Source organism: Aotus nancymaae, unplaced genomic scaffold (assembly GCF_030222135.1).
Source record: "Aotus nancymaae isolate 86718 unplaced genomic scaffold, 86718_ANA_hifiasm-v0.15.2.pri h1tg000108l, whole genome shotgun sequence".
NCBI classification, from domain to species: Eukaryota; Metazoa; Chordata; class Mammalia; order Primates; family Aotidae; genus Aotus; species Aotus nancymaae.
Window position 1 is genome coordinate 26,722,999 of NW_026988523.1, and position 19,998 is coordinate 26,742,996.

Consider the following 19,998-nt stretch of genomic DNA (forward strand, 5'->3'; position numbering starts at 1 on the left):
CCACTTGCCATCAACCCTAGTGATCCACTAGCAAAATTTCTGCTTCCTGTTCCCGTGACATTATGTTTTGCTGGGGTAGAGGTAGATGTCTTAGTTCCAGAGGGCGGAATGCTCGCACTAAAAGACTCAACAATTCTATTAAACTGGAAGTTAAGATTACCACCTGGACACTTAAGGCTCCTCCTACCTTTAAGTCAACAGGCTAAGAAAGGAGTCACAGTGTTGTCTGGGGTAACTGACCTAGACTACCAAGATGAAATCAGTCTACTACTCCACAACAGAGGTAAGAAAAAGTATGCATGGAATACAGGAGATCCATTAGTGTGTCTCTCAGTATTACCATGTCCTCTGATAAGGTCAATGGGAAACTACAACAGCTTAATCTAGGCAGGGCTACAAATGACCCAGACCCTTCAGTGAATGAAGATCTGGGTCAATCCACCAGGAAAAAAACCACGACCTGCTGAGGTGCTTGCTGAAGGCAAAGGGAAAACAGAATGGGTAGTAGAAGCAGCTAGTCATCAACACCAGCTACGACCACATGACCAGCTGCAGAAACGAGGACTGTAATTGTCATTAGTATTTCCTCCTTCTTTTCTTAAACACGTTTGTGCATATATACACTTGAACTAAGAAAATACTTCATTTTATTTCATTTCTCTGTTATCATGTGACATACAATTTATTGACTGCACATCAACTTAAGTATTGCCAACTTTATGTCATAGAATTTGGGTTGGGGATTGGTGCGTTTCCAGTTGTATAAAGGATAGTTGTACTATGTTAGGCGTAATTATGACCTCATTATTGTCTTTATTTGAAGATTATGTATGATCTCAGGAGATGTGTATAGGTTCAGGTTGACAAGGGGTAGACTTGTGATGGTTAATACAGAGTGTCAACTTGACTGGACTGAAGGATACAAAGTATTGATCCTGGGTGTGTCTGTGAGGGTGTTGCCAAAGGAGATTAACGTTTGAGTCAGTGGCTGGGAAAGGCAGACCCACCCTTAATCTGACTGGGCATAATCTAATCAGCTGCAAGCAGCTAGAATAGAAGCAGGCAGAAACACATGAAAAGAGAGCCTGGCCTACTTTCCCAGGATGCTTCCTGCCCTCAAACATTGGACTCCACGTTCTTCAGTTTTGGAACTCAGACTAGCTCTCCTTGCTCCTCAGCCTGCAGACAGAGTATTGTGGAACCTTGTGATCATGGGAGTTAATACTTCATAAATTTCTTTTTATACATATGTCTACCCTATTAGTTCTGCCCCTCAAGAGAACCCTGACTACTGCACCCTCTAAGCTTGTCATCCTGGTGCTTCCTTCCATTGCCATCTTCCCTTTATGAGTGCATAATGACAAGAAACTTCACAGGAAAAGATGAAGGGGAGATACAGTATCTGAGCACTTCTACTTCTGAAAAATGACTTTATTCTACCATGAAAAGATTGATCATTTTATTTCATACAGAATAAAAATGGAAAACAATTACCTTTAGAATGTTAAAAGCAGAACTTCATTGTCTTCTAGCATAGAGTGTGCTAAAGAGAAATCAGCTACTAATATGAAATTTATGTCTTTTAAATGGCCTATTTTGTGTGTGTGTGTGTGTGTGTGTGTGTCTGTGTGTATGTGTGTGTGTGTTTGGTGTCTTGTTAGAAACTTCTGGATTGTTATTTTTATGATTAATAGCACTACATCTCACGATGTGTCTAGGTGTGTGTGGTAGTCATTAATTACACTCACCAAATAAGTAGTAGAAAAATACCTATTTAGTCTAAATATCCTATAAGTTTAATAAAAACCAAAGCTTTTTATTTTTTATGTAAAGCATTGTTTTCAAAAATGCTTTTACTCAACAATGTTCTGGGAGATGTTAATAAGTGAGCATGAAAATGGATTATAAAGTTGGGAATATACTACATATTTAATATTATATCCCCTGGCTGAAGATTCCTGAACTTCATTAGAATTATAAAGGCCAGAAAAACATAGATGCAAAAATCCTCAACAAAATATTAGTAAACCAAATTCAACAACATATTAAAATAATCATTTACTGTGGTCAAGTGGGATTTATCCACATGGTCTAAGGATGGTTTAACATACTCAGATTAGTACTTGTGATACACCACATTAAGAAAATAAAAAATCATACAATTATCTAAACAGATTTTTAAAAAGCATCTAACAAAATTCAATATTCTTTTGTAATAAAAACTCAATAGATTAGGCATATAAGGAATGTACCTCAACAAAATAAAGGTTATATATGGCAAACTTGTAACTAACACCATTTCCTATGAGAAAAAGTTGAAAATTTTTCTTCTAAGATCAGGGACAAGATAAGGATGCCCACTTTCACTATCTCTATTCCACATAGTACTGGAAGTCCTAGCCACAGCAAATAGGCAAGAGAAAGAAATAAACGACATCCTAGAAGAAGAAGTAAAATTGTCTCCGTTTGCTAAAGACTCCAACAAAATCTGTTAGAACTAATAACTCAATAAATGAAGTAAATGTGTTGAAACAACATAAGCATACAAAAATTAGTATCATTTTTTTTGTACCAGTAATAGATTTTTGGTATTGCTAAAAGAAAATTGAGAAGCAATTAAGAAAACAACCCTATTTACAATAATAGCAATAAAAATAAATACTTAGATTTAAATTTAACCAAGGAAGTGAAAGACCTATATATTGAAAATTATAAGACACTGATGAAAGAAAGTGAAGAAAACATAAATAAATAGAAAGACATTTTATGTTCATGTATTAGAAGGATTAAATTGTAAAAATGTCTATACAATACAAAGTGATCTACAGATTCAATGCAATCACTATCAAAATTCCAGTGTCATTTTTTACAAAATAAAAAGGATCTTTTAATGTGAATGGAACCACAAAAAAACCCTGAATAGCAAAAACAATCTTAAACAAAAAGAACAAAGGTGTCAGCATCCTAGTCCCTTATTTCAAAGCACATTATAAAGAGATTGTAATCGAAACCTAATAGTAGCAGCATTAAAACAAACACATAATCAATGAAAAAGGGTAGAAAGCCCAGAAACAACTCACACATTTATGATCAACTGATGTTTGACAAAGGTACCAAGAACAAATAAGGGGAAAAGGATGGTCTCCTTACTAAATATGCTGGGAAAACTGGGTATCTACACGCAGAAGAATGTAATTAGGTCCTAATCACGTACCACATACAACATTAAACTCAAAATGGATTAAAGACTTAAATATAGAACCGGAAACCATGAAACTGCCAGAAGAAAATACAGGGGAGAAGCTCCACGACACTGTCTGAACAATGATTTTGTTTTTGTTTTTTGATTTTGGATATGACTCTTAAAGTGCAGGCAGCAAAAACAGACACATAGGATGGCATCAAACAAAAAATCTTCTGCACAGCAAAGGAAACAATAAAGTGAAAAGACAACCCACAGATTAGAAGAAAATATTTGCATCTCATAAGGGGTCAATATTCAAAATATATCAGGAACTCAACTCAGCAAGAAAACAAATAACCTGTTTTAAAAATGGGTAAAGGACCTGAACAGACATTTCTCAAAAGCAGACATACAAAAGGCCATGGGTACGTTAAGAAAATGCTCAAAATCACTGATTATTAGAAAAATATAAGTTAAAAAACCAGAATGATATATTATCTCACACTTACTAAAACAGCTTTTATCAAAAAGATGAAAGGTAAGTATTGATGAGGATGTGAAGAAAAGGGTACTCTCGGACATTGCTTGAGGGAATGTAAGTTAGTATAGCCATTATGGAAAACTGTATTTTTTTCTCAGAATATAAAAATAAAAGTAGACTACCACATGATCCAGCAATCCCACTGCTGTGTATATATCCAAAGGATCTGAAGTCAGTATGTCAAAAAGATCTGCTGTCCCATGTTCATTGCAGCATTACTTATAACAGCCAAGATACAAAATCGACCTAAGTGCTTATCAATGGATGAATAAAGAAAACGTAGTATATAAACACAATGGAATAATATTCAGCCTTAAAAAAGGAGGAAATCTTGTCATTTGAGAAAACATAGATAAAATCTGGAGGACATTATGTTAAGTAAAATAAGCGAGGCACAGAAAGACAAATACTGTATGATCTCACTTAAATGTGGAATCTAAAACAGCTTAACTCATAGAAGTAGGAGTAGAATGATGAGTACCAGAAGCTGGGGTGGTGATGTTGAGAGGAAAGGAATGGGAAATTGTTGATCAAAAGATACAAAGTTTCAGATAGACAAGAAAAAATAAGTTTTGAGATCTATTGCACAGCAAGGTGACTATAGACAATAATAATCTGTTGTATATTTTAAAGTAACTAAGAGTAAATTTCAAATATCTCAGGATAAAAAATAAGTAATTGAGGTGATGTATATGTTAATTATCTTGATTCAATCATTTCACATTACATATATGTCATATTGGACCCCATAAATGTAAACAATAATGATTTATCATTTTCTTTTTTCCTTCTTTGCTGAATTCCTAAAATTAAACGAAGAGTATTTGCATGTTATAGGTGTTCAAAGCTGCATTTTTTACTTATAAGTAGATAGTTTATTTATTATCATCTGTCCTCCATCTATCTACTGGTCACAGGAATCAGGAATAAAAACTGATTTTACCCATTTACCACTCCAGGATATGCATTTTCTCAGCCCTGCGACAAGTCCCTTCTGGAGCCTGTATCTAAGTCATACACCCTCTGTTTAATTCTATGCCTCAGTTAGGCCAGAGGATTTAGTTACTTTCTCTGCAATGCCAGAGCACTGTCTTTGCTCATCCCAGACCTAGCACCAAGGTCTACCCTGTTACAGATGATGCTGGAGGCTTGGCTTCTACCAGAACTTCTCCAGAGAAAAAGACAACTCAGGGCCTCTCTTCTCACGGTTTCACAAATGGAAAGGAAGATTCCATTGCTCCAAACTTTACTCCTACCCCTTAGCTTCAGGGGTATCAGAGCAACTTGTATTCATCTCTAGAATCTTTCCAATCCCAATCACTAGTGATCCTCAACTAGGAGGAGGTTAAAAAAAAAAACATTTTTGTCTCACAATTGAATGGTGATATTAGAATTCAAACTATCTGACAGAGTTATTCTTTATGGGGAGTAATCTCTAAAACACTGAATAGACTTTCCTCAGGTCCCCAGGTAGAAGGTGAGCAGGTGGATACTAAGTGCGGAAAAGGAGCTCAAGCACCTCCTGTGTGTCACCCACACAGATAGAAACCAGCAAAGCCACCCCATGTTCTGCTTTTTTACAAAAATCATTTAAAATTAAAAGCAAAGGCAATCTTTATAAAATTATAAATAAAATTGTCTTGAGTGAGAGTAATCTTTAATCTGAAAATTACTTGTGTTTTCTCTGTAAAATGTTGTCTCAATATTTAATAAGGATAAATTTTTCAGACCTTGGCAATTCTTCTGGCAAAATTCAGTCATTTAGAATCTGTCTTAATTACACATATTTTGTTAGTATTTATTCTAATGAGAAAAAGTTCGTTATTCTTAAATTTTTTTTACTCTTTTCAAAAAGATTCTTTTTGTCATGTCTCTTTACTTGTTAAATAATAGAGGGCAAAGAACAGTAAGGTATAATCACAGTATGTTTAATTTTTTACAAGATTGTATATTTAATTTTTTTAAAGAGAACTATGATGCTCATTAGCTTATTAAACTAGCTTAAGCATAAGTCATAATATATTACTTAAGCCACAGGATAACGTGACTTTTTGTTATTTTTTTCAATGTAGAAATATGCAATTTAATTTTATTTCAAGTAAACATTTATCCAGCTATGAACAAAATAATGAAAGATGAGTTAAAGCAGGTTTTAGTTATGTTAAATGATACTACTTAGCTGAAACAAAGATTTCTGTGACCTCCGACATAAGCTTTAACATTGTAATGTTCAATCCAGTCTAACTTTCCTTGTTCACTAATAGATTGTTGTGAATATATTTCTGTCTGTAATGTATATTCCTAGAAAAAGATATATTTTAATTATACTATATTTAAAATTTAGTCACACCTGCCCAGCAGCCAGTAGCTTCCTCAGACACCTACCTTGGGAACTTTATAGAATTCCATCAGCATCTCATATGAACAACTTCTGAGGCTTCTCACATTTGACTATGCAGCACATTGCAAAGCATAGCACCTCTCTATAGCCAGCTACCCCAGGTACCCCAGAGAGCAGATTTACAGCAACTTGTGACATTCCAGGCACCACAGCAACTTTTCTGCCATGCAGGGAGCTATGTTGCTGCTCTCCCCAGCAAGGTTCTAACCTACGCTTGGAGATTCATGGAGCTACATTGCCGCTCTCCCCAGCAAGGTTCTAACCTATGCTTGGAGAGAATCTCTCCTTTGGATCTCTTATCTTAACCCTACAAGTAATAGCTGTTTATACCTATGAGTCTATATTCTTAAGAGTTCTTTTAATTTCTTATTAAAGAAATAAATCTTGTATTCTCCAATCTTCTGTTATTATTAAATACTTTTCATATTAAAATTGTCTGTGCATACTGTGATATGGTTTCTCTCCCATGGTTTGACCCAGACTAATACTGATACCCAGAATTGGTAATGGAAGGTGTTCCCAGAACTACAATTGCCAAGATAGGATTTTGCTGTTGGTTTGATCTTGCTCTTAAACTCCAGTAAGTTCCGACTTCCTTGCCAAGTTGCAATGAGACGCTAGTAATCTATGGTATACACTGTCATCACAAGCAATCAAGCTGTTATCGGGGTTGAGTGTGATAAAAACTAAAGCACACTGCTTTGGGGGCTCCAGTGGTTGCTGTTCTTAAGGTTGTCAAGTAATGATGACTATGATGCAAGATGAGTTTTATGAGCCCATTAGAAGCTTACAGAAGAAAAATGACAAGCTCAGATTTTGAGAACCAGCTTAAGTCATGCTGTAAGACTTCCATGACAGACTTAAGAAAATATTTTAAGTTTTGTAGCTATTTGGCTTATATTGCTGAGAATCAAACGTAAAATTTAGTTCTGGCATGTAGGAGACTGGTCAAAGTGATGGGAACAATTATAGGAAAGACGCAAACTTTCTTGGAAGGCTGGGAGGTTTTGCAAAAGCTTCAAGAAAGGATTATGGCTGAAGACAGCCTAAGCCTCTTACCTTGAGCTAATGGCAGAGGGCAGATAACAAGGGAGTGCAAATAAATTTATCTAGATAAGTTTGTTTACTTATTTCTCCAGAAACCAACCTGTGATCATCCAAGGGCAGGACTATCTCCTTCTTGCTTGAGGGGGGCATCAACAATGTTAATCACCCACAAATGGTGCTTGCTCTAGACCTTTGTCATTAATTCTGTACTAAACAAATGCGAGTGTCTCTGGCTTTTTGGAGCCGTGCAGTCCCCTCACCTCTGTGTACTCCATTCACATGTCATTAGGCCAGAGTCTGTGGGACAGACTTGGCAGCTGGTGCCCCTGTGTCAGGAGCGCTGCAAGGGGTCCCGACAGAACTTTCAAAATGAAGGTGGAGACACTGCCCAGTCAGTAAGTCACCGGTGCCCCCTCAGGATTTCCAAGTTCAAGGAAATTGTTCAGGCTAAGGGTTCAACATGGGACAATAGTTATCAGCACAACAGAAACAGTACAGAAAAGTGTTGAAACATCTGCCTAAAGCTAGCAGAGCCTTGATTTCACAGGCTCAATTAAGGGACCTAATTCAAACTGTTGTTTCCTATATCCCACGGTTCCCAGAAGAAGGTACGCTAGACACAGAGCTCTGGAAACAGGTGGGAGAACTCTTAAACAGTACCATGCACAAGGGCAATGGGTCCCGCTCTACACAGACGGGACCTAAAAAGGGAAGGGAGGAGCAACCATCACCTGCCTTACCACCTCCTCCTTCTCCCTCAGCACCCCCAGTACAGAGTAAAAGTGTCACAGAAGAAACGGAGCTTTTGCCTGAGTCCCCTCCTCCAGTAAATTGGAAAAATGACAAGGGATACGCTGCAGCTATGGGACCCTGTCTTAGGCAAGCAGCATTAGAAGGGGAGCTCTTGGCCTGCCTAGTAATGCAAGATCGACAGGGCAGTCACATATGAACCCATTACTTTTGATGTTTATAAAGAGAAAAGAGCATTAGAGAAAACCAAGCTGCTAGCCCATTTACGAAAGGATTAACTGAAGCCGTAGCAGACAACTTCCATATGACCCCATGGGACAGGTCAGTGCCAGCTAAAACAACTTATGATGCTAGTCAGTACCCCCTCTGGAGGGCAGGATTTGTTGAATTCCGTGAACAGCAAACCCTTTTCTAATAATGGCCACTGTTATCCTTCCCTACCCCCAAATGAGGCTCTCTCAAAATCCTGTTTGGGTAGAACAGTGGCCTTTACAGGGAGAGAAATTACGAAGACCCCATGAATTAGTTGAGGAGCAATTAAAAGCTGGCCATACAGAACCATCTAACAGCCCTTGGAATTTGCCCATTCTCGTCATCCCCAAAAGTCCGGCAAATGGAGACTTTTGCATGACTTACAGGTTATTAATACTAATTTGCAGCCTATGGGGCCTCTTCAGCAGGGGCTCCCTTCCCCTGCGGCAGTTCCTCGAGATTGGCCTATAGTCGTTATTGACTTAAAAGACTGCTTTTATACTATTTTTCTTGCAGAACAGGACAGAGAAAGATTTGTGTTTACAATGCCAGCTAAAATAATGAAAGGCCAGCTTGCCGATTTCACTGTAAAGTGCTTCCACAAGGAATGCTGAACAGTCCCACCATGTGTCAGTACCATGTAAATCAGGCTTTGCTCCCCAGTAGGAAAGAATTTCCTAATTACAAGATTATTTATTTGATGGACGATATTTTATTACCAGCCTCAATGGAGCCTGTACTTTTAAGGTGATATGCCTCTGTCCAAGGAATACACAGTTAAGAGGTTTAATCATAGTGTCTGAAAAAATACAAATGTCCTTTCCTTGGAATTAACTTGGATACATACTAACTTCCCACTCAGTAAGACCCCAGAAGGTTACACTAAATACTAGCAACTTATATAACTTAAATGATTATCAAAAATTACTGGGCGATACTGGCTTCGCACCACCTTGGGCATAACTACTGACAAATTACAGAACCTGTTTTCTATCTTAAAAGGCAATACAGCCCTAGATTCCCCCGGGTATTTAACCCCCACAGCAAAATGGAAATTGAGAAAATAGAGCAAGCTACTTCTCAGAGGCAACTCAATCACACAGACTCACAATATTCAGCACAATTGTTTATTTTTCCTATTAAACATTCCCCAACGGGATTAATAGGACAGATGGCCCCAGGGCTACATTTCCTAGAACAGGGTCTGCTCACATACCAGGACTAAAACACCATCTCCCTATGTCCAGCTAGTTAGTAACGTCATGCAGACGATGCAGTCTGTTGCTAGGTTATGACCCTGATGTCATAAGAATTCCCTTGAGTAAAAATCAATTCGAAGCGGTATTGCCCATCTCTAGATCTTCAGATAGCGCTCTCTGATTATGCAGGCCACATAGAGCATGTCCTTCCTACCGGCAAACTACTTCAGTTCTTGTATCAGATTCCTGCAGTTTTGCCTACAAAGTAGTTCACTCCCCATAGCTAATGCTTTAATGCTTTTTACTGAGGGCTCTGGTAAAAATGGAAGAGCAGCTACTTGGTGGGAACCACATAACTCCCTCTCTCGATCTGGATTTACCAGCACTCAGAGAGCTGAGGTTGGAGTCTTAATACTGGCCCTGGAAACCTTTTCAGCTCAGCCCATCAGTATAGTTAGTGACTCTGCTTACTCTGTTTATTTGTTGCAAACCTTGAGATAGCCCTCATTAAGTCTACTCTGGAGCCCACTTGGTGTGCTCTTTTTCTTCAACTTCAGCAATTGCTAGATCTACAAACAGATTCCATTTTTATCACACATATTCAAACCACAGCTCACTGCCTGGCCCACTGGTTTACAGCAATGATCACGCAGACCTGCAGGTAATGACATCACTGCTTAACCAAGTGCCCAGTTGCATCAGTTTTTCCCCCAAAATTGGAGAAACTTAGCTAAACAATTTCAGCTTACCCAAAAACTGGCCAAACAAATCATCCCTCAATGCCCAGATTGCCATCTCACAGGCAAGTCCCCCTATTGTACAGGCGATAACCCTAGAGGACCAGAACCTAATCAGTTATGGCCAACAGATGTTACACACGTCCCTGAATTTGGAAAACTAAGATATGTACATGTATCCATTAATACCATTCTCACCTAATTAGCACACATGCTCTCCTGGAGAGTCCACCAGATATGTTATTAACCATCTTCTTTTAACTTTTGTGTTCATGGAGCAGTGCACAAAAATGAAAACTGATAATGGTCCAGCTTATGCCAGCTCACAATTCAACAATTTTGTCACACATGGAACATCCAACATTCCACAGGCATCCTGTATAAGCCCCAAGGACAGGCCATAGCAGGACGTGCCCACTCCACCATTAAAAATATGCTCAGAAAACAAAAAAAGAGGAATATAAGTAAGGACCCTGCAACACTACTAGCACAAGCCTTATTTACCCATAATTTCTTAAATTTAAATGACAAATTTCAATCAGCTACAGAAAAGCACTTTGCTAAACCTCTCAAGACATAAAACTCGCAGATTTATGAAAAGATGTGAATAGTAATGTATGGTGTGGTCAAAATGATTTGCTAACATGGGGAAGAGGAAATGCTTGTGTTCACACCCCATCAGGCCCTCATTGGATTCCAGCACCCTGCATCAAACCACACCATGACATGGCTGAGACCCAGCCTGGTACCAGAAATGAAGGAAATGACCCTGCAGGATCTGCAGCTCTATGCGATGCAGCCTCCTCAGAGGACACAAGCCCCAGACGTTTCCTGGGAAATGCTGAAGAAGACAGCTCAGGAGGCTGAGCAAATCCTGCCCCGGACACAGACACCATAAACTCCAAATCATTTGTTCCTTGCTATGCTCTCTGTTGTACATTGCAACCATCGTAGGATATTAACCTTTCTTATTCTCTCACTCTGCCTGCTGCCTGTACCTGCTACACTCTATTGAGCCCATCTTCTAAATCTGCTTTTTTCCCACCCTGTTACTTTGGCAGACACCCCCTTCCCAGCCTCTAACAATAGAACTGCTTGGCTAGAAAGGATAGACATAGCCCCAGTGGAGTCCCTCAGCAATGGCATACATTGGACCGAGGTACTAGGTAACACTACATGTCACTCCTTGACTGGAGAAGAATGTTACTGAGTACACTTATGTTTGCCTTACGTTATTTACTAACTCTAGGATGCAAAGCTGGAACACGACTTTTAACCGCTGCGCCTGACAAACCTGTTGCTGCACACATCTGTACTCTTCAATCAACAAAACCCGATGCAAAAAACAGAAAAGGGGAGAGGAGGAGATCAGTCAGGGTGGTGGGAAAAATTATAGGAAAGACGCAAACCTTTTTGGAAGGCTGGGAGGTTTTGCAAAAGCTTCAGGAAAGGATTACGGCTGAAGGCAGCCTAAGCCTCTTACTTTGAGCTAATGGCAGAGCGTAGGTAACAAGGGAGTGCAAAGGAACTTATCTAGATAAGTTTGTTTACCTATTTCTCCAGAAACCAACCTTTCATCATCTGCACAAAGGACTGCCCCCTACTCGGGGGAGTCAACAATGTTAATCACCCACAAGTGGTGTCTGCTCCAGGGCCACACTTTCCCGTCAGGGGTGCTAAGCCCTGCGGTCCCCTAGCTGCGCTCACAGGCAAAATACCCGTCTCTGTGTACTCCGTTTGTCGCTCTGCCAGAGTCTGCAGGACAGACTTGCCACTGGCTGGCTAAACTACAGTAACAGGTGAAGTCAAAGTCTCACTGAGTTCCACTTGTGAACCTGAGTCACTAATTTGAAAAAGATGAAACCTGAAACATGGAATGGGGAAATCTCATTTAACCCAGATGAAACTGACAATTTTGTATTCAGCTCACTCTGAGTCCCCCTCATTAGTGGAAGGAGCATGCTGTTGTGAGTCTCAGGATCCTGCTCTTCCTTCAAATCACAGACTTAAAGTTGTTTGATTAGCAGATGTCCAGAAAGGTACGATGGCTAGTTTTTTGTGTCAACTTGAAGGATATTTTTAGATGAGATTTGAATTTAAGTCAGTGGATTCTGAGTAAAGCAGATTGCTCTTCATAATGTGGGTAGACCTAATCCAGTCAGTTGAAGGACTGAACAAAGACTGATCTTCCCTGAACATAAGAGAATTCTGCAGCAGCAGCCATGGGACTAAACTGCATGTGCTCTTCTTCCTGGATCTCCAGCCTGCCCACCCAACCTGGAGATGTTGGACTCTTTCTATAGAAAGGTATAGATATAGACATAGGTATAGATACTGATGTATATTATCTATTACTTCCATTTCTCTGAAGAAGAATGCTAATACAAAAGGGGACACTCAGTTTCTTCAAGACACATCACGGTTATTCCCTGTTTCCTCTTGACTTGACTAATGTCCTCGGCATTCTCCAAGGAGATAAGTACAGACCCTTGAACAATATGAGTTTGAACGGCGAGTCCACTTACATGCAAATTATTTTCAATAAATATCTTGGAAACATTTTTGCAGATTTGCAACAATTTGAAAATACTTATAGATGAGCTGTATAACCTAGAAATATCGAAAACAATGCAGAAAAGCTTAGGTATGACATAGATGAATAAAATATATGTAGATACTAGTCCATTTTGTCATTTACTACCATAAAATATACACGAATCTATTATAAAAAGTTGAAATTTATCAAAACTTACACAAAAACAAACTGCCCATACATGGTGCCATTCACAGCTAAGAGAAACCTAAAGATGCAGTATTTAATCATAACTACATCTATAGTAATTTCATAGCCAACTCCTGCTGCTATTGTGGTGAGCTCGAATGCCGTGAATACAGGCTTGAACGTCATGTGACAACGATCATCTCCTCATGAGAAGTTTGCCTCTCCAAGTAAATTGTGAATCTTGATAAAAAGTGATCTCTCCTGACTCTTGTGTATTTTTCATCATGTTTACTATAATACTGTAAACTTGAGTGACACCATGAGACCCATATGAAATGCTACTTGTGATGCTGGAAATGCTCCCAGGAAGCAGAGAAACGTCACGACATTACAAGAGAAAAGTTGAAATGCTTGATATGTACTACAGATTGAGATCTACAGCTGCAGTTGCCTGCCATTTCAAGATAAATGAATCCAGCCTAAGGACCATTGTAAAAGAAGAAAAGGAAATTCACAAAGTCATCACTGCAGCTCCACCAGCAAACACAAAAAACCTTACACTTTTTGCAGATTACCCTTTTATCTCATATTGAAAATGTAGCTTTTATTTAATTGCAGGACTCTAACAAGGTCTCGGGTTTATGATCAGGACTGCCCACCCCATATCCCGAAGCCCTGAAGGGAAAAGATAAATGTCAGTTGTCAATCTTTTGGTTCTACAATAAGAAGGCCTGCAAAACAAGAACCCTTTTTTGCACTGATTCTGTTGATGCTTAGTCCCTGAAGTCAGGATGTATCTTGCCAATGAGGCATTATTAACTTTTAAAGTTCTTTTCACATTGAAAAATGCCCCTGACCACCCAGAACCCCATGAATTCAACACCAAAGGCATCGGAAGTGGTTTACTTGCCCTCAAGTACAATGTCTCTAACTGAACCTCTAGATCAGGTGGTCATAAGCATTTTTAAGGCTCACTACACACAGTACTCTACGAAAAAGATTGTCAATGCTACAGAACATAATTCCAATAGAGAGAACATGATGCATGTCTGGAGCAGTTATAGCATTGAAAATGCCATTGTTATTACAGAGAATGCCACAAATGCCATCAGCCCAAAACAATACATTCCTGTTGGCATAAACTGTGTTCAAATGTTGTGCATGGCTTCCCAGTATTTATGACAGAGCCAATCAAGGATATCATGAAAGACACTGCAGATATGGGCAAAAAGATCAGGAGTGAAGGGTTTTAAGATATGACTCTTGGAGAGAGTCGAGAGTTAACAGACATCAGAGTGGCGGAATTAACAGAATAGAACTTGATAGAGATGAGTGCTTTTGAGCCAGTGCCAGAAGATCAGAGAAAAAAGACAGAAGGAGCAGTGCTAGAAAACCAATTAACACACAATCTGGCAGAAGGATTTCAAGTATTTAAAACTGCTTTGACTTCTTTCATGACCTGGACCATCTATGATATGGGCACTGAAACTAAAGCAAATGGTGGAGGGATTGGTACCATATAGAAACAATACTAGAGAAATGAAAAAGCAAAGAATGTCAGACAGAGATTACCATGTGCTTCTGCAAAACTACACCAAGGGTGTCCACCTCTCTTGCTTATGCTGTGACCTCCTCTACCTCCTGACTCTCTACCACAAGCCCTCTCTTTCTTCTCCTCCTCAGCCTATGCAATGTGAAAACTGTGAGGATGAAGATCTTCGTGATGATCCACTTAATGAACAGTTAACATATTTTCTATTTCTTACGATTTTTTAAATAAAATTTTCTTTCTCTAGCTTACTTTATTGTAAGAATGCAATATATAAAATAATACATGTAACATGTAAAATAATGTGTTAATCAACTGTTTATGTTATCAGTAAGGCTTCTGATCAGCAGTAGGCTAATAGTAGTTAAATTTCGGAGGAGTTGAAAGCTATCGGATTTTTTGACTAAGGGATGGTGAAAGGAATTGGGTCAAGATCCCTAACCCTAACCCTGAATTGTTAAAGGGTGCACTTTATATTCTAGACTTCTGAAGAAAGAGCTTAGAAACAAGACTTGCAGAATGTTGCTAATATATATTGACAGAAACCTGGGGAACATGCATAGGCATGAATTCTAAGGGAATTAACCAAGGGGGGTAAGATACAGCAGGTCCTTGAACAACGCCATTTCGTTCAATATCATTTTTTTATGTAAATGAGAAGAAAATTATTCTCGCCTGACGGCCACTTTTGTGTTGCGTGTGTGTGTTCTTCCCACATTTGTATGGGTTTTCTCCCAGCACAGCAGGTTTTTCCACATCCCAAAGATGGGCATGTTAGGTTACTCTGGGGGTCTAAATTGTCCCAGTCTGAGTGAGTATAGATATATGTGTGAATATGTCCCTCAATGGACGGCATCCTGTCCAGGGTTGGTTCTCACCTCGAGCCCTGAACTGCTGGGATAGGCTCTGGCCATCCATGCCCCTGAACTGGAATAAATGAGTTGGAAAATAAGTGGATGAATGAATGAATATAAATAATTATAAAGTAAAAATTCATAAAGTATACAGTAATCATACAGATGCACAACAGTGAGCAATTCTGCAGGAAAGTGCTCAGTAAACCCACCATATTTTCATTGTAGGTTTTTAAACGTGTAATGATACGAGGTTCTCTCTACAATTTTAATTTTGCAAACATTTATTTCTTGATTTAACCTACCATTGCTATGACCACCGTCACTCACTCACTGAATCATCAAAAATTGGGTAAATGTTCTTACTTGTTTTATTAATATTTCTCTAATGAATGTATAGCTCACATTTGTTTCAGTGTTTAAACTTAGAAGTATTTTGGTCTTTACTTAGATTTCCATGATGAAAGGTGAGAGTAAATGAGTAATCAGGCTAACTACTGTGATACAGAGAAGCAACAGGAGGGTCAGGGAATGGGCTAAGAATATATGCGACGTCTTTAGATAAATTCAGTGCAGTTATAACTACAAGAGCATGTTAAAGGACTCAAGGAGCATTTCTAGTTTTTGAGATTAATTTTAGAAAACAAATATATTATTTCGATATATCAGCCAGCTTCATGTTAACTAGAAACTTCTTTGGTCACCTAATATGACTTCTGCATTATTAAAAGTTTAAAACATGTAAAAAAAAAAAGTGAAATTATTTCTAAAACTTTTAATAACCTTCTAACTTTAAAATTTGCCTTCCTTCAGCCTTTTTACTTTAGCGTTTGCCTCCCTCCAGTCTATTCTCTACTCAATATCTAAAATAATCTTATAAAAGTAGAAATCAGTTTATCATATCCCTCTTCTACTGGAAACACAGCAGTGATTTCCAATCACCCACATTTAGATAAAAATTGAAACTCATCATTATCTCCTTCCTGCCTATTTGTGTAATAGAAATATGGGGAAATTGTTTAATAGAAATAATGGGCCCACCAATAAGTTATATGGGGCTGCAACACTTCAGATAAGTTATGTGTTTGCAGGAAAAGAACACACAAACACACATGCACAAGTGCACGTGTACCTCTCTGTAATCTATAGAATGTTCCCAATTTAATTAGCAAGGATATATAATTGCAGCACTGGAAAGCTGGCCACACAAATCAGGAGGAAATATAGACTATCCGAATGCATTTCTTGTTCTCAGAGACCTTGAAAGGGGAAGGTTAATGATGGATCAGTAACTGGGACTTGTCTGTGTCCTGGAAGACTGTCCATAAGATAGCTATTGCCTTCTATTTGGAAAGGAAATGGGCTAGTTTGAAATCACAATATGATTTTTTTCTCCCCATGCTACATTATTAATTAAATACCTTGTTGTTCAATAATTCTTCAGTTTGATTTTTCCAAATAAATTGTAAGTAATCAAAAATTTTAATACTGAAAAAAATCCCTACATTAAAACACTTATTCAAATATTTAAATGTCTTCTCAAAATAGTTTTTATTCTTTATATCCACAAAGATGGGATACAATGAAGTGCTTAGATGTACTATATTATTTCTTCGGTGCCTAGAGCCTGTGCTTTCCAGCACTGAAATTGATATAGCTCTTTCAGCAACTTCCAAAGACGGAAACTATTCAAACACTCCTTGGAAGAAACCACGGTACACATGAAAGTAACACAGGCTATTTCTACAACCATCTACTATATAACCGACATTATAACTAAACTAACATTCATTAAACAGAAGGAATGCCTCGCTTTGCCTTGCCAGTCATGAAGCACACCAGATAATCAACACTCTCCTCTCTACCATGGTGGGGAGACAGAGAGCCGTCAACAATCCTGGTTTCAGTTCACCAGAATGACAACCAGTGCAAGCTCACTATCGAGATTTACTACAAGTGAATATAACCCTAGTGGAAGAAATTTTCCATTAAAATATCAATTATGGCTTTATGATGCTTACATATTTGGGAGAAACTCACTTATACATACATTATTTTTAATAGAGACTATTTGAAATACTCTTTCTTATGGAAAAAATAGTTTTATAATATATATCCTCAAAGTCCCTACTTCTTTCTTTGCTATCTACCCAATATGTTTAAAACAATGCAGTTTCATTTCTCTTTTGAATGTTTCTTACCAGATATTCCAGTGCAGAGTTGAGTGCAGATTATCTTTAGGAATATAATCTCAACTTTCCTTAGGAGAGAATGAGAAAGATCACATTTGTTGGAAGCAAGCCTTCAAGAAAGGTTATTGACTTTGCATTACCTACAATCCCAATTTTCTGCTTAATTCCCTATATTTAGAATTCTCAGGCTATCCAGAGCTGTAGTTGATCTAGAAATGCTCACATCCACGGGATGTATTTACTTCTTTCCCATGTTTGCCCTAGCTGAAGGATCACACTCAATGAATTCCTGAATAGAAACTTCTGGTAATTGATACCATTATTGGTACACTTAGAATGACAGCAGGGATCAATATTACTTCAGTAATATAAACCTCTCTGCTAGCTTTCCTTCCTTTAGAACTTCCATTTTCCAATCCCTGAATAACTATTTCAGTCACAGCATATGCTTTCCTTTCCATGTTGTCTTTACGTGTCTCCTTGGTAGATTCCTCTAACGTTTCATTTGGTCTAATAAAACAAATACTAACTACTTTTATGCACAACCTGTGGGCAAGGTAAAATAAAGCAGTAAGTCATCCTGCATTTTTGTAGAGTCGAAACTAGTTTTTACATAGGTTATGCATTTTCACTGTTCCACTTATTAACTGCAAGATTAGTACCTGTATTTTATAAGTTTCATATATTCTTTTTCTGAATTTTCATTAATACATTTCTGCTAATATATTCTATTTAGAAGATAGTTTTCTCATAGGTTTTATTAAAATTTTATGGCTTGAGTATACCAAGAAGTCTTGAGTTTTAAACAATTCCTTTGTGCTTTTTTTCCCAGCCCAGATGATGATATATTTACATATAATTAAGGGCCTTATTGTTCTTCATTCCTTATTGATTACATTACCTGGAAGGTGAATAGGCCATGATCTGTCCCTGTGACATCTACAGCTTTGGCTGAGCTTATCAACTAAACAAATGAGAACCAACTTAAAAGCACATGGTAGGGACAATGTGAAAGGGCTGGTGGAAAACCTGTAGGAATCGCCAAGTTAATTTTTTCAGTGTTTACCCTTTGTTACTGCATGAAATCCAAAACAATAAAGAACAGAGTGTAGGTCTACCTACTAAAGACAAATACTTGAATTTAATAACAATGAATAATACTACTAATTCAAAAGATGAAAACACAACGTGTTAATGATTTATAATATTTTATGAGTTCTAATTTAACAATTAAAAACCCTATTTTTCTGCATAATACTTTTACCCTCAAGTAGTAGACTCTTTCCATGTACTGGCTCAAATTAAATTCCTAAGACTTGTCCTACATGGCAGCGTAAATTTTGAGATATTTAATATATAATGACAAGAACCCTGAATCAGAAGCATGTTTCTCAGTTCACAGTTTTTTCTGATGCCCATTGTCAAGCTCAGCTGAGCTGCCTGCCTCCAGCTCCAGTATTAGAACCATGCCTGTGTAATGTGCAAAAAGAGAAGAGAGAGAAGACAGAACAATCATCAAATTCTCAGTCTCATATTTCTACAAACATGGAAAGATAAAATCCAAGAGGGAGAGCAAGTCAGTCAGGTATTATAGCTATAATTCAGTTTTCCGATTCCACTACTTGATCAGAGAAAAAAAATGAACTTCAAGGTGAGCTTAAATCACATTATTGTTTCACAATCACAAAGAGAAGAAAGTGAAAAGATAAAGCTACATATATGCCAGATTCTGTTGTTGTTGTTTGAGATGGAGTGTTTTATCACCCAGCCTGGAGTGCAGTGACGCAATCTCAGCTCACTGCAACCTCCGCCTCCCAGGTCAAGTGAGTCCCCTTCCTCGGCCTTCTGAATAGCAGGGATTAGAGGCACCCACCACTGCGCTCGGCTAGTTATTGTATTTTTTAGTAGAGACAGCATTTCACCATCTTGGCCAGGCTGGTCTCAAACTCCAGACCTTGTGACCCACCCACCTCGGCCTCCCAAAAAGTGTCGGGATTACAGGTGTGAGCCACTGTGCCCAGCCATGCCAGATGTTTTAAACTACTCCTATCACTAGTGAAAATAAACCAGAGTCCTTAACTCTGGCATAGTACATTGGGTATTCTAATACTAGGAAATAAATCGAAAGGTAGAATGGAGAGAGTGGATTATCCTCCATGAAAACTGGTATTGGACCCTCACTTAAAGGGATACGGCGTGCACTGGCATTCCGTTTTCTGTTGGTATGAATGATATTAGAATGTAGTGTGCCATGAACTGCATACTGCTGTCAGTCCTTTAGTCAGTACATTCTTGTTTAAATCAAGAAGAACTAAGGCCATCCAAAAAACTTTGCTGGTGATACATTTATTTTCCTGCATCATTTGTGTTAACTATATGAAAGTTAAGTTATATCATGATTTTCAAACACAAACTTAACCTTATTTTACCTGTAAAATCAAATGATTAAAAGAAGCAGAAAAAGAAATCTTACTAAATAGGAAAGATCAGTGTCCTGAAGCCACATATACTTTCTCTAATGTAATATATCAAATTTTTAAAGACACTTAAAAAAGTCTAAAACATGGCTC